Source organism: Schistocerca piceifrons, chromosome 2 (assembly GCF_021461385.2).
Source record: "Schistocerca piceifrons isolate TAMUIC-IGC-003096 chromosome 2, iqSchPice1.1, whole genome shotgun sequence".
In the NCBI taxonomy this organism is placed as follows: domain Eukaryota; kingdom Metazoa; phylum Arthropoda; class Insecta; order Orthoptera; family Acrididae; genus Schistocerca; species Schistocerca piceifrons.
In genome coordinates, this window is record NC_060139.1 from 971,950,688 (window position 1) to 971,967,318 (window position 16,631).

Genomic DNA, 16,631 nt, shown 5'->3' on the forward strand with positions numbered 1-16,631 from the left:
ATTTTGACATTCGTGCTTTTTTTTCGTGGAGAACCAGGAGTTTTCCAATGCATCGATTGGCGTTTAGTTTCGGGATTGTAAGTAAAAAACCCACGATTCATCGCAAGTAATAACATTTTGTAAGAAGGTGGGATCACTTTCAATGTTTTCCAGGATGTCAGAACAAATCATTCTTCGGCGTTCCTTCTGTTCAATTGTGAGACACTTTGGAACCATTTTTGAACACACTTTGTTCATGTTGAAACTTTCATGAAGAATCTGCCTAACACTTTCCTTGTCAACTCCTGTTAACTCAGACACTGCTCTGATTGTTAAACGGCGATCTTGTCGAACAAGTTTACAGATTTTTCCAATGTTTGCATCAGTTTTGGCTGACAATGGTCTGCCAGTGCGAGTGTCATCACTGGTGTCTTCGCGGCCATCTTTAAATCGTTTAAACCACTCAAACACTTGTGTTCGCGATAAACAATCATCGCCGTACACTTGTTGTAACATTACAAACGTTTCACTTGCAGATTTTCCTAGTTGAAACAAAATTTGATGTTAACACGCTGTTCTTTCTGTACACTCAACATTTTCCGACGCACAGACAAAACGTCAACTACTTAAAACAGACGCCACGGGCAGGCTGAGTGCAGGAGGCAGATGAAACTCGAGCAGTAGGCGGAGCGAGAGTCACGTGACAGGCCACGCGACTTTCAGCCTTATTGCATTGGTTTTATTGTTTCACCAGTACTAGTCCGGTTTTTTTCTAGCCACACCTCGTATGGTTTGAAGTGTATGAGAAGTGCTATGAGAGTCTTGCTGCGCCACTTTATTTTCATCTTCTCTTAAATCTATAGAGAGTATCATGAACGCCCCTTTCAGTTGACATCAAGCAACAAATGGGAGAGTATAAAATCTCCTGTTGCATTTATTAATGTATAAGGGGCAGTCGAATAACATATGGGGAAAAAGTAAGTAAACCGTTTTTTATTTCAAAAGTAATCGCCGCAGATGTTAATACGTGTACATTTACCCCACTGTGAGACGAGACGATCAATGCGTTCACGGAAAAATGTTTTCGGTTGCCTACAGAAACATGATTGTAACCACCCGTGGCACATCTTTGTCGGAAGCAAGTCGACGGCCCTGAAAGTCCTTCTTCAGGACTCCAAAAAGACGGAAATCACAAGAGGAGAGAGCAGAACTGTACGGAGATTGTGTAGGGGCTTCCCTTCAAGACCTCCCTCGGGCATGGGTATGTGTGTTGTCCTTAGCATAAGCTAGTTTAAATAGTGTGTAAGTCTAGGGACCGATGACCTCAGCAGTTTGGTCCCTTAGGAATTCACACACATTTGAACATTTGAGGGGCTTCCTAGTGAATCTTCTGCAGCTCAGTCGAAACAACCTTGACAACATTTGGGTCCTTACACAACACCCTACAGTCTCTATTTCTCCTCAAGCGATTTCTATAGCTGTGTTTCTTTCTGTGTCAGCTTTCTATTTGTGAAATTTATTAGTTTTGAGTCGATTTCGTGGTGTAGTACGTCGCTGTTTTTTTCTTTCTGGTTACTTTTGTTAGCGAGAGTTTTAATTCGCTGTATGCGTTTGTTACGTGTACATAGCAGTATTCTGCCTGCGATTTGTTCAGTTTTCTATATTAAGAAGAAACATAGATAACTCGAGATGTGCATCATATGATATCTACACTCCTGGAAATGGAAAAAAGAACACATTGACACCGGTGTGTCAGACCCACCATACTTGCTCCGGACACTGCGAGAGGGCTGTACAAGCAATGATCACACGCACGCACAGCGGACACACCAGGAACCGCGGTGTTGGCCGTCGAATGGCGCTAGCTGCGCAGCATTTGTCCAACGCCGCCGTCAGTGTCAGCCAGTTTGCAGTGGCATACGGAGCTCCATCGCAGTCTTTAACACTGGTAGCATGCCGCGACAGCGTGGACGTGAACCGTATGTGCAGTTGACGGACTTTGAGCGAGGGCGTTTAGTGGGCATGCGGGAGGCCGGGTGGACGTACCGCCGAATTGCTCAACACGTGGGGCGTGAGGTCTCCACAGTACATCGATGTTGTCGCCAGTGGTCGGCGGAAGGTGCACGTGCCCGTCGACCTGGGACCGGACCGCAGCGACGCACGGATGCACGCCAAGACCGTAGGATCCTACGCAGTGCCGTAGGGGACCGCACCGCCACTTCCCAGCAAATTAGGGACACTGTTGCTCCTGGGGTATCGGCGAGGACCATTCGCAACCGTCTCCATGAAGCTGGGCTACGGTCCCGCACACCGTTAGGCCGTCTTCCGCTCACGCCCCAACATCGTGCACCCCGCCTCCAGTGGTGTCGCGACAGGCGTGAATGGAGGGACGAATGGAGACGTGTCGTCTTCAGCGATGAGAGTCGCTTCTGCCTTGGTGCCAATGATGGTCGTATGCGTGTTTGGCGCCGTGCAGGTGAGCGCCACAATCAGGACTGCATACGACCGAGGCACACAGGGCCAACACCCGGCATCATGGTGTGGGGAGCGATCTCCTACACTGGCCGTACACCACTGGTGATCGTCGAGGGGACACTGAATAGTGCACGGTACATCCAAACCGTCATCGAACCCATCCTTCTACCATTCCTAGACCGGCAAGGGAACTTGCTGTTCCAACAGGACAATGCACGTCCGCATGTATCCCGTGCCACCCAACGTGCTCTAGAAGGTGTAAGTCAACTACCCTGGCCAGCAAGATCTCCGGATCTGTCCCCCATTGAGCATGTTTGGGACTGGATGAAGCGTCGTCTCACGCGGTCTGCACGTCCAGCACGAACGCTGGTCCAACTGAGGCGCCAGGTGGAAATGGCATGGCAAGCCGTTCCACAGGACTACATCCAGCATCTCTACGATCGTCTCCATGGGAGAATAGCAGCCTGCATTGCTGCGAAAGGTGGATATACACTGTACTAGTGCCGACATTGTGCATGCTCCGTTGCCTGTGTCTATGTGCCTGTGGTTCTGTCAGTGTGATCATGTGATGTATCTGACCCCAGGAATGTGTCAATAAAGTTTCCCCTTCCTGGGACAATGAATTCACGGTGTTCTTATTTCAATTTCCAGGAGTGTATTAAGCATGTAATCCTGGGTATAACATGATCTGATTTGGTATTTTAACCATATTTCATATACAAAGAGCGCTTGCAATGAGAAAGAAAGTAATTGATGATCAAATTAACATAAGCAATAAATCGCTGATGTTAGCCACTAGAAAAATAACGAATTGTAATGTAAAATGTAACGAGACTTAATAATCTTCCCCTCTTACACCTCTCTCTCTCTCTCTCTCTCTCTCTCTCTCTCTCTCTCTCTCACGCTCACTCACTCACTCACTCACACACACACACACACACACACACACACACACACACACACACACGCACATGAACAAATGTTAAACCACACATACACAGCGACGGTTGGGAACAGTAGACACTGTAAACACACACGTTTTACACACAATAAAAAGTACAAGTGAAGTGTTGTAATAAACGTGGGCAAATAAGCGCCTAAAATACCGACAATTGAGCATGGAGACCGAGTAAACGAATGATCTAACAATACTGGAAATTGTAAGTAGCGCCAAACGATAATTTAATCACAGTGAACTTCTGCTGCAAAAGTTTCTAACCTGAAAAACAAGGCTGTAACATGAGGAAACATAACACAGTAACGTAACTACTGCACAATCCGTATATTATATATACACTATGTGATCAAAAGTGGCGCCCTCCTTCGGTAATGCTGGAATTCATATGGTGTTGGATCACCCTTAGCCTTGATGACAGCTTACACTCTCCCAGGCATGCGTTCAATCAGGTGCTGGAAGGTTTCTTGGGGAATGGCACCCCATTCGTCACAGCGTGCTGCACTGAGGAGAGGTATCGATGTCGGTCGCTGAGCCCTTTCACGAAGTCGGCGTTCCAAAACATCCCAAAGGAGTTCTGTGCGATTCAGGTCAGGACTCCGTGCAGGCCAGTCCATTACAGGGATGAAACTTTCGTGTAACCACTCCGCCACAGACCGTGCATTATGAACAGGTGCTCGATCATGTTGAAAGATGTGATTGCAATCCCCGAATTGCTCTTCAACAGTGGAAAGCAAGAAGGTGCTTAAAACATCAATGCAGGCCTGTGCTGTGATAGTGCCACGAAGAACAACAAGAGGTGCAAGCCCCCTCCATGAAAAACACGACCACACCAGAACACCACCTCCTCCGAATTTTACTGTTGGCACTGTAAACGCTGGCAGATGATGTTCATCGGGCATTCGCCATACCCACACCGTGCCATCGGATTGGCACATTGTCTACCGTGATTCGTCACTCCACACAACGTTTTTCCACTGTTCAATCGTCCAATGTTTACACTCCTTACAAGAAGCGTGGCGTCGTTTGGCTTTTACCGGCGTGATATGTGGCTTATGAGCAGCCGCTCGAACATGAAACTAAGTTTTCTCACCCCTGCCCGCATCTCGTGGTCGTGCGGTAGCGTTCTCGCTTCCCACGCCCGGGTTCCCGGGTTCGATTCCCGGCGGGGTCACGGATTTTCTCTGCCTCGTGATGGCTGGGTGTTGTGTGCTGTCCTTAGGTTAGTTAGGTTTAAGTAGTTCTAAGTTCTAGGGGACTTATGACCACAGCAGTTGAGTCCCATAGTGCTCAGAGCCATTTTCTCACCCCCCGCCTAACTGTCGTAGTACTTTTAGCGGATCCTGATGCAGTTTGGTATTCTTGTCTGATGGTATGGATAGATGTCTGCCTATTACACATTACGACCCTCTTCAACTGTGGGCAGTTTCTGTCAGTCAACAGACAAGGCTGGGCTGTACGCTTTTGTGCTGTACGTGTCCCTTCACGTTTCCACATCACTATTACATCGGAAACGGTGGGCCTAGGGATGTTAAGGAGTGTGGAAATCTCGCGTACGGACGTATGACACAAGTGGCACCCAATCACTTGACCATTCTGCTCTCTCACGATGTCTGATGACTACTGAGGTCACTGATACGGAGTACTTGGCTATAGATGGCAGCACAATGCACTTAAAATGAAAAACGTGTGTTTTTGAGGGTGCCCGGATACTTTCGATCACGTAGAGTATATAAACAAACATGTATTGGTTCAAATGGCTCTGAGCACTATGCGACTTAACTTCTGAGGTCATCAGTTGCCTAGAACTTAGAACTAATTAAACCTAACTAACCTAAGGACATCACACACATCCATGCCCGAGGCAGGATTCGAACCTGCGACCGTAGCGGTCAAGCGGTTCCAGACTGAAGCCCCTTTAACCGCACGGCCACACCGGCCGGCAAAACATGTATTACAGGCCACTGAAGATTCTTCGTAAATAAAAGGGAAAGGCGTATGGAAAAGAACAAACCGTCTTTCATTTAGTTGGAAAGGCGGAACATATCTCCAAGTATCTTTTTAATGTTTGTATAATAATTTATTGCGTCAACGATCTCTTAGATATGTAAAAATATTTATATTAACGGTTTGAGCAAATAGATGACATCGGCGAATGTGCATGATACACAAAAAGTTTCGTACACACAAACAAATATACACTACTGGCCATTAAAATTGCTACACCACGAAGATGACGTGCTACAGACGCGAAATTTAACCCACAGAAAGAAGATGCTATGATATGCAAATGATTAGCTTTTCAGAGCATTCACACAAGGTTGGCGCCGGAGGCGACACTTACAACGTGCTGACGTGAGGAAAGTTTTCAACCGATTTTTCATACACAAACAGCAGTTCACCGGCGTTGCCTGCTGAAACGTTGTTGTGATGCCACGTGCAAGGAGGAGAAATGCGTACCATCACGTTTCCGACTTTGATAAAGTTCGGATTGTAGCCTATGGCGCTTGTGGTTTATCGTATCGCGACACTGCTGCACGCGTTGGTCGATATCCAATGACTGTTAGCAGAATATGGAATCGGTGGGTTCAGGAGGGTAATACGGAACGCCGTGCTGGATCCCAACGGCATCGCATCACTAGCAGTCGAGATGACAGGCATCTTATCTGCATGGCTGTAACGGATCGTGCAGCCACGTGTCGATCCCTGAGTCAACAGATGGGGACGTTTGAAAGACAACAACCATCTGCACGAACAGTTCGACGACATTTGCAGCTTCATGGGCTATCAGCTCGGAGACCATGGTTGCGGTTACCCTTGACGCTGCATCACAGACAGGAGCGGCTACGATGGTGTACTCAACGACGAACCTGGGTGCACGAATGGGAAAACGTCATTTTTTCGGATGAATCCAGATTCTATTTACAGCATCTTGATGGTCGCATCCGAGTTCGGCGACATCGCGGTGAACGCACATTTGAAGCGTGTATTCGTCATCGCCATACTGGCGTATCACCCGGCGTGATGGTATGGGGTGCCATTGGTTACACGTCTCGGTCACCTCTTGTTCGCACTGACGGCAGTTTGAGCAGTGGACGTTACATTTCAGATGTGTTACGACCCTTGGCTCTACCCTTCATTCGATCCCTACGAAACCCTACATTTCAGCAGGATAATGCACGACCGCATGTTGCAGGTCCTGTACGAGCCTTTCTGGCTACAGAAAATGTTCGACTACTGCCCTGTCCAGCACATTCTCCAGATCTCTCACCAACTGAAAACGTCTGGTCAATGGTGGCCGAGCAACTGTCTCGTTACAATACGCCAGTCACTACTCTTGATGAACTGTGGTACCGTGTTGAAGCTGGATGGGCAGCTGCACCTGTACACGTCATCGAAGCTTTGACTCAATGCCCAGGCGTATCAAGGCCGTTATTACTGCTAGAGGTCGTTGTTCTGGGTACTGATTTCTCAGGGTCTATGCACCCAGATTGTTTGAAAATGCAATCACAAGGCAGTTTTAGTATAATATATTTGTCAAATGAATACCTGTTTATCATCTGCATTTCTTCTTAGTGTAGCAATTTTAATGGCCAGTAGTGTAGTTAGGCACTTCGAACATCATAAAGTTCAAATGGTTCAAATGGCTGTGAGCACTATGGGATTTAACATCTGAGGTCGTGAGTCCCCTAGAACTTAGAACTACTTAAACATAACTAACCTAAGGACATCAGACACATCCATGCCGAGGCAGGATTCGAACCTGCGACCGTAGCAGTCGCGCGGTTCCGGACTGAAGCGCCTAGAACAGCTCGGCCACATCATAAAGTCATTTAAGAATTCGCTGATGAAACATATTGTTACATGGTGAAAGATTTATCATGTGACGACACGTACATTCATTGAAATGTTAAATGACTATGACATTCAAAATACCTAACTATATGTGTTTGTCTGCACGAAGCTTTTTGTGTATTATGCACATTCGCCGATGTCAAGTATTAACACAAACTTGTGAAGCGAATATTTTTTATATATCTAAGCGTTCGCTGACGTAATAAATCATAATACGCATCCACAGTGCTTTAATTTGACCATTAAGTACTGACCTGGTGTTTTCTTGGCCTCTGAGACGCTTGCGTTGTATGTGCAAATTGAAATTAAACGGATTAGAGCAATAATCATACTAATTCAGGTCAGTAACCCATTCTGAATCATAATCATATCATCATCATCAACATCATCATCGTCATCATCATCATCATCTCTACCCGAGTTTGTATTTTATGAGTAGCTTTTTCCTTTTTGTACTTCTCGTCGAGGTGATTGTTGAGCTGTTGTTCGTGTACGCATGCGCTCCTAACCACTTTAATCCCATTCAGTATGCTTACCAGGCACGTAGCCCCACAGTTGAGCACTGAAATCCCTGTGCTCCTGATGCAGCAGCCAGAAACACGGCCTAAAACAACAAAACGCGTCCGCCTGGGTGGACAACGGTGCAGCAAACTGCGCCCGCTATGACCTTGGCGCAGCGGTCCACTGCGGCCGTGGGTGCTGACGTCGCTGTATTGTACGGTCGCCGGGCGGCCCGCCTCGCCAAATAGACCATTTAAAGTCGAAATGCCCGCCGGCGCGCTGCAAACGATCATGTCAGAGTAATTCCATCGGCACACAAACGTTGAAAAATGCTCCGAATGAAGCACGCCAGCCTCGCGTTTTGTGATACAAAAGCGTGCCTCGCTGGCTGTGTTGTGTTTGACCCTTACTCATCACTTTCTACCCTCTCGCACCGACCTGACAAAGGCTTGTGGAGGGGAGTGGGGGTATGTGACGTTTTAATGCACTGCGACAGTGTAACCCGCGGATGCTGGGATTAAAGGATCATCGTGTCACCGTGGAAACGGTGCAACACACATCAGCCGTATCCGCTTGCCTATATTACATTTTATTCAGACGGGATTACGGCTGACTCTAAATTATGTCTAACCGGCCGCAGCTCTGTTTATACTTATATTATAAATGTGACCGTTTTCTGTGACACTTACGTCTTTATTGTACCATTAAAAATTTCGATGGTTCACACCATTCTTGGTGGTAGTGCATAGCACAGACGCTTCTCCACAGCTGTAGGCCTAAGTGAGAAACGGGTATAACGTTTTTTTTCCTTCTTTTCTCGTTGTTAGAAAAAAAATCACTGCTAAATCAGAACCAAATAGATGCTGCATACCTATCTTCGTTGAATGTGTTCTTCACTGTACATAAGGTGTTACAGTGTTTCCTTACTTTACACAAAGATGTACCACCAGAGATGAAGGTATATTTTCATCGAGTATGTCTGGAGCATAAAACTATTTTTTTTATTTTCAGTTGTCAATCACAATCCTCATGATGAGGCAATCAACAATACTATATACAGACAAATCTTTGTTCAGCGTTATCAAAAATCTCGAGAAGTACTTGACTGCTTCAAATTTTTACACAATAGTGAACATTAGAACGGACACAGGCTACATATTTTAATATATCTAATATATAAACAATGTACGTAATGTATAAACAGTAAATGTTGTTACCAAATATCTTGAGAAGCTCCTGATCGATTTTATTTCAATTTTTTACATAATACCCTAACAAACGTTCAGACAGAGATAGGTTATATGTTTTTTTTTAAACGACAGTGAACAGGTTACGTTTCGAAACCCACAGCTGTGCTGTCAAAATGTGCAGTTTCGACTTGTTTCTCAGTTAGTTTCAAGTAAGATAGGAGGGCTTGTAAATTATTAGACAAAAAGGTTAACGAAAATTTTATGCACGGCTATGTACTGTTCTGTTTTCTTTCTCGCCATTGGTTTCACTGAAAGCAGGAAAGTTGTATTTATGGCTTATCGGATTATGATTAAAATACTACTACGCAACTTAAATAGTTCGAAACTTTGTAATCCTACCCATTCACAGATCAAAACAATGTAATTACCTTAATAGTCATAATATATATAGCAGTTCATGACATCCAGTCTTACAAATTTCAAAACTCCGCCATTTCTCTCCCCACATCCACCACTGCTGGCGGCTCACCTCCAACTACGCCACGCTACGCGCTGTTAACATTCAGCTGCCCATCACTACAATGGCAGACAACAATGCAAACTAGCCACAGACTGCACACAGCACAGCCAGTGATTTTCATACAGAGCGCTACGTGGCGTTACCAATAAGAAAACCTAAACAGCCTACTTACATAGCCCCCATGCTCCCCACAAAAATTTTACAAATTGTTTTGGGCAGTGGCCAATACAGATTTAAAAAAGTTTTTCATAATTACAATAACAAAGAAATGAAATACACACTCTTATCGAGACAATGTTGGTCAAAACTAAAATTTTCTCACAGTCCATAAAGACAGTCCTGATCGTTCATCACAGTAAAATTGCAGTGTTTTTCTCAAAGTCTGAGCAGTAAAAGAAAATGCACACGGAAGTAGTGGATTTCCATGCAGTCTTGAAGAAGTAGTGTTGTCCTTCCAACGGAAAGACAGTGCTGACTCTTGACATGCAGACAGGTAATGGTCCACCACAGAGCAAACCCACAACAGAGTCTTGAAAAAAGAGACAGCATTGTTCGTATATTTTTTACTATTGTAAAATCGATTTTCTGTCACTGAGTGACCATCTTCAGTGCTATATTGTGTAACTTAAATTGGGATGCACTGTTGCCACTAAGCTTACGGCAATCATATAGACTGAGGTTTTCATTGCTGTTTGTATTAATTGTTTTATGCTGCTGCATTGCCCCGTCCCTTAGTTTAGCATCTGAGCTCAGTAGATTTAAGTTAGCTTAAGAGGGGTTAGACTATATAAGAGAATGAGTTGCGATGAATTGGAAGAAATGCATTGAGAAGTTATACGAAAAAAGTACAGAAAGCAGGTATAGATAGAACTTTTTGGGAATAATGATGAATGAAGGGAGATCTCCAAGAAAAAAAAGGTTTTGTTTGCAAAATACTGCAGTACCAAATGTTACACTGAAAACAAACCCTGTCCTTTCCCCCTGTGTTATTCTGCTATGTGTTTGTGTACTCTTGTATATTTGTGTTTTTCCTGTCTTTATGTGTTTAGCTAATAAGATTTATGTTGTAGAATTTTTCAAATACTATGTTATTTTCTTCGTAAAGATGTTTAGACATTATTTATTCTGTTTTGTTTTAATGATCATGTGTGAAATTAATGTTTCAAGAACTACTCTCATTATTTTATTTATTTACTTATGTCATAATTCCTGTAACACTGATGTATATTTCTATTTCTATTCCTTTCTAAAGCCTGTATTACTACAAATGTTATCTGTATTGTTATGTTCTTTAATAATGTATTTTGTACCTTTGTTATTGTATTCTTATGTTATAAAATTGTAATTGGCACCAGTTCATCAAATTAAGTAACTTGTAAGTTACATTTGACTGCACACGTTTCTGTTGGTCATAGTGTTGGACAATATGTGAGAAGTAGGGACAGTTAAGGTTTGGACATGTGTTAATAATTCTGCAAGGGACTGGATAACAGCATTGCTGGTTCTACGGACATTTCAAAAAAAATTTTGTGAGTGCACAAGTGGTGGTTCATGGACTTGCTATATTATTCGCAAGACTCTTCAATGGTGATTGTGCACCTGCACAGTCACAACAGATGACTGCTGGCCATCTCTACAAGGACTACAGTGGGTCTGCATCTTTGATGACCCACCAGTACCATTATTTCTACAAGGACTGCAGTGGGTCTGCACCTCTGGTGGCCCACCAATACCACAATCTCTACCAGGATGACAGTGGGTCTGCTCTGTGATGACCTACCTACCAATATTCTTCAAAACTTCGACTGACACTGCTGTGGGTTTGCTCTGTTGTGGCCCATTACCTGTCTGCATGTCAAGAGTCAGCACTGTCTTTCTGTTGGAAGGACAACACTACTTCTTCAAGACGGCATGGAAATCCAATACTTCTGTGTGCATTTTCTTTTACTGCTCAGCCTTTGAGAAAACACTGCAATTTTACTGTGATGAATGATCAGGACTGTCTTTATGGACTGTGAGAAAATTTTAGCTTTGGACCAACATTGTATCAATAAGTGTGTGCATTTGATATCTTTGTTATTGTAATTACGAAAAATTTTATCAAATCATTATTGGCTACTGCCCAAAACAATTTGTAAAATTTTTTGTGGGGAGCATGGGGGCTATGTAAGTAGGCTGTCTATGTTTTCTTATTGGCAACGTTACGTAGCGCTCTGTATGAAAATCACTGGCTGTGCTGTGTGCAGTCTGTGGACAGTTTGCATTGTTGTCTGGCATTGTAGTGTTGGGCAGCTGGATGTGAACAGCCCATAGCGTTGGGCAGTTGGAGGTGAGCCGCCAGCAGTGGTGGATGTGGGGAGAGAAATGGCGGAGTTTTGAAATTTGTAAGACTGGATGTCATGAACTGCTATGTAAATTATGATTTTTCAACACTATTAAGGTAAATACATTGTTTGTTCTCTATTAAAATCTTTCATTTGCTAACTATGCCTATCAGTAGTTAGTGCCTTCCGTAGTTTGAATCTTCTATTTAGCTGGCAGTAGTGCCGCTCGCTGTATTGCAGTAGTTCGAGTAACGAAATTTTTGTGAGGTAAGTGATTTGTGAAAGGTATAGGTTAATGTTAGTCAGGGCCATTCTTTTGTAGGGATTATTGAAAGTCAGATTGCGTTGCGCTAAAAATATTGTGTGTCAGCTTAAGCACAGTAATGTACAATTGTTCAAAGGGGACGTTTCAAGTACTGTCATTGAAGCTACCATTCTCACAGATCCAATAACTGGAGAGGTGTCTCTCATATCCTATACACCAATGATCCCAGCGGGTTTACCCATTAATTTTAAGCCATTTCAGTTCCCAATCAAGGTTTTGCTGGCAGTGACAATAAACAAGGCTGTACGTCGGAAAGATGGTAAGAGGACATAGTTGGAGTGAGCACGAAATGAGTGTAGCAAGGGAGATGAGGAGTGGACAGAGAGGGGGGAAGACGTGATGCACAGATATAAGGAGGAGGAGGAGGAGAAGAAAGAGGAGGAGACGCACAAAGAGACTGGGGAAGAGGAGTTAAAAAAAATGGTTCGAATGACTCTGAGCACTATGGAACTTAACATCTGAGGTCATCAGTCCCCTAGAACTTAGAACTACTTAAACCTAACTAACCTACGGACATCACACACATCCATGCCCAAGGCAGGATTCGTACCTGCGACCGTAGCGGTCGCGCGGGTCCAGACGGAAGAGGAGTTCGGCAGACAAAATGGGGTGACGGGAAAGGGTGTTAGGACAGCCAGTTTTGCCTGCTCCATAGAAAGCAAAGCTCAAATCTAAGTCAGGCAGTCTTCATTTAAGGTTTCCCTTGATCATTTCAGGGGAAAGTAGACAACAGCGCTATTTTATGGACGTAGTACAACTTTTCAGGAATCAAACTTGGTTTCCACAAGCATTCATCGAGTTACACCCAGTTTGCTCGATCGTTTACGAAAGTCTTTAGTCCCGCCTCCACAGCCGCGTTCACTAGCGCATGCCTGTCCAATGCGCACGACTCGAGGTTAGCCGAAAGAGAATGAAATTTTTTTCGCTGCCAGTATTTGCCCGACGATGGGAGGAGAGATGGTGGCCAGTCCTTGTGCCGATCTCCTGTCTTACACACCAAACCTCCCCGCAGTTTCTCATGAAGTGAGGGCATGTAACCCTGTTGATGGTGATCCGCTCGTCGGATGGCGACGTTAAGCTCGGCGCACCCCTGGGTTCTCTTCGGGCGGAGTAGGCTATGTCCTGGCACCACGTTTCACGCTTTCCCTTCTCTCATCATCATATAACACAAACATAACATTACGCTATACATGCACACATTACGCTCACTTTCGCTCTCCAAAAACTCATACGACTCAACTCTCACCTAAACGCAAAGAGTCATTGTGCGCGGAGGGAAAACACCCTTTCTTAAAGATGGGTGAACTAACCCCGTCGCCTGTCCCAGCCAACACAACCATGTGACATTTATACTGTAGATAGCCGTGCGGGATTAGCCGAGCGCTGCAGTCATAGACTGTGCGGCTGGTCCCGGCGGAGGTTCGAGTCCTCCCTCGGGCATGGGTGTGTGTGTTTGTCCTTAGGATAATTTAGGTTAGGTGTGTAAGCTTAGGGACTGATGACCTTGGCAGTTAAGTTCCATAAGATTTAACACACATTTGCACTAGACTGTAGATAGGGGGGCCTGGTTGATGCAGAGTTTTTTACTTCCAAGAAGCCATAAAGATAGTTCCACACAGTCGTCTTGTAAACAAAATGTGTGTTTATGGAATTTCGGAACGAGAATTAGAATGGACTGAAACCATAGTGGCAGACAGAAAAAAGACGGGCGCAGCGAAAGAAACATCTGTTGCACATCGACAATGTGCAATTGTTCTGGCAGAGAATTACCTAGCTATATAAGGTTTTAAACAGACACTACCCAGGGTAAGCGAGAGCGCTAATGCGCTGCTTCCTGTACTTGGGTAGGCGCGCCGGCCCCGGATCGAACCCGCCTGGCAGATTAATGACGAGGGCCGGTCTACTGGCCGGCCTGGATGTGCTTTTTAGGCGGTTTTCCACATCCCGCTAGGTGAATACCGGGCTGGTCCCCAAGTTCCGCCTCAGTTACAAGACTCACAGACATTTGAAAACGTTCGCACTATTTCATGACTTACACTAGACGCAGACAGCTAGGGTACACTACTTCCGTACCAGGGGGGGAGGGGGGGATGGGGGGGGGGGTTCGGGGTGGCGGCAGGAAGGGCATCCGGCCACCCTCTGCCATTAACACTGCCAAATCCGTAATAAAGAAGCCGACCCCGCGTTGGAGCGGGACAAAGGCCTGAGAATGAAAGAAAGAAAGATAAGGTTTTAAACAGACAACTCATTTGTACTTGGATGTCACGAAATTATAACTTGTTATGAAATGTGGGAAGACTTGAAGGTACTTGTACAAAAACCGACACACGAGCCATACCAATCATTGCAATCAGTAACATCTGTCAACTTGAAAGCCAGAGACTACTCTCTACTTTAGCCCTTGAGTTCATAAGAGACGCGGCACCGGGTTTTATGCTCCGAAATGTTATCCCTTTATATAAAATGTGGTCCATGTGTGAATAAATGCAATATGACTAACGTTTTCTAGAGTTTAGAAGTGGCAAGAACTTTCCTAAACCGCGACGGAATAATTGAAGGGAATTTAACATGAGTTAACCAAGACAAAACTAGATCTATGATCCTTGCGAAGAATCTCGTATAGCTCTTAACTATACACGCGTAACAAATACATCTTATGAATACAATTCGTGCTCTGCAAGTAATTTTGCTCTCTATATCCTACAATACCTAATAATTACAGAAAAAAACTTGGCACGTATGATAGCATAAATCATCTCGATGTCTCCGTCTTTCCTGCCTCGTATTTCCAACTTGAACAGCATCAAAACTTTACCTATATAGCTGAACACTCTATTTAATAACATTATCATCCCTTCCTAGGGCTGCTTATCCCCTCAGTGTCTGCAAAGTGATTGTGTACATTCCAGTAACGTAGTTCTTGAGTGAACGGCTGTGAAGGTAAGGATCACGCAGTAAGTTGATTTGAACATAAACCAGGTGGAATAAAAATAAGGGCGTAAAAATTACAAATTTTGCTCACAGATAGTTTAATGCTCAATACTTGAGCACAGGAGATCATATTTTGTATAAAAATCCAATTCCACGGTATATTACCATTCAGCTACAACAGGCATATTAGCATTAATGGCCAAAATATTACTTGACATCGCGGCAGCAGTTAGAAAGCAAGAGGCTGTCTCCCTATCGTTGAAGAGGTCTCGCGATCCCATAGTTGGCGTCATGTTTCCCTTTGGTTAAGGCCCGTCAGATCTCGCACGACTTCTTAAGACATAATTCTCAGTTTACAGGCGGAGATGTACTACTCCAGCAGACGGGTAAGAGACTACAGACTCTTTAAGGCAGACAAGTGCACACGAATACGCTACATGAAAGGTGTCTAACAGTAGACGCCTTTCGAACTGTCTTAGAATATGTGTCGTGACCGGTTTAAGGTGGAATGATCACGCGAATATGGGTATGGGAAAACGAGATATCAGATTCTTCAAAGGAACCACCCACCAGGGAAGTGTACTTCTCCCACTGAAGACCCCGTTTACAAAAGGCTGTATGTTAGTCTGGAAAGATTAACAAGTAAGACTAACGAAAGAGGGAGAGTGTGAGACTGACATTGAGGGAGACCTGTGCATCGTAGAGAGTCTTACTTCCAGTATTCCTGTGTGGGTCTACCAATACATTACTTCCTCTTGCATCTCGCGTAATGCCCATAATAACAAAACTGCAGAAATTCGATCTTATTCACCGTGTACCGACAATCCAGTAATGGCACATCACCCACCATCGTGCACCATTAGGTGTCTTGCACAGTACAAACGTAGATACCTTCCCATTCTCCATCCACGTGCCTCTGAGGTAGCTTTCAGTCTCTAACTCCAAGTGTATAAAGCGTAAAACATTTCCTTCCTTCCCTCATTACATTTTCTACAGTACTCTCACTCTTCTCTTCTATAGTTTGTCGCCCACCATGGAACGTGAGACGCCGACGGCCACAGAAGTACGTTTCCCGTGCTCCAAATTTCGGGCCGTTCTTGATGCTTGTCAGATAAACAGGCCGACGATCGCCGGCCTCAAATGGTTCAAATGGCTCTGAGCACTATGGGACTCAACTGCTGAGGTCAGTAGTCCCCTAGAACTTAGAACTAGTTAAACCTAACTAACCTAAGGACATCACAAACATCCATGCCCGAGGCAGGATTCGAACCTGTGACCGTAGCGGTCTTGCGGTTCCAGACTGCAGCGCCTTTAACCGCACGGCCACTTCGGCCGGCTCGCCGGCCTCATCCAGATACATAGGCACTATCGAGACAACCGCAGTTCAATACTTTTCTGTTAGCCTCCGGTGTCCATGTTCATAGCTACATCAGGAGCAGTGAAGGAAAGCAAGTTCCATCGCTATAACAATATAATTCACTAATTTCCGCAGTACTCATCTCTGGTTTTTTGTTACGGAAGTGTTACACCTTGAAGCATCAGTCCAATACTTATCAATCTTTCTGGAGACGTTCAG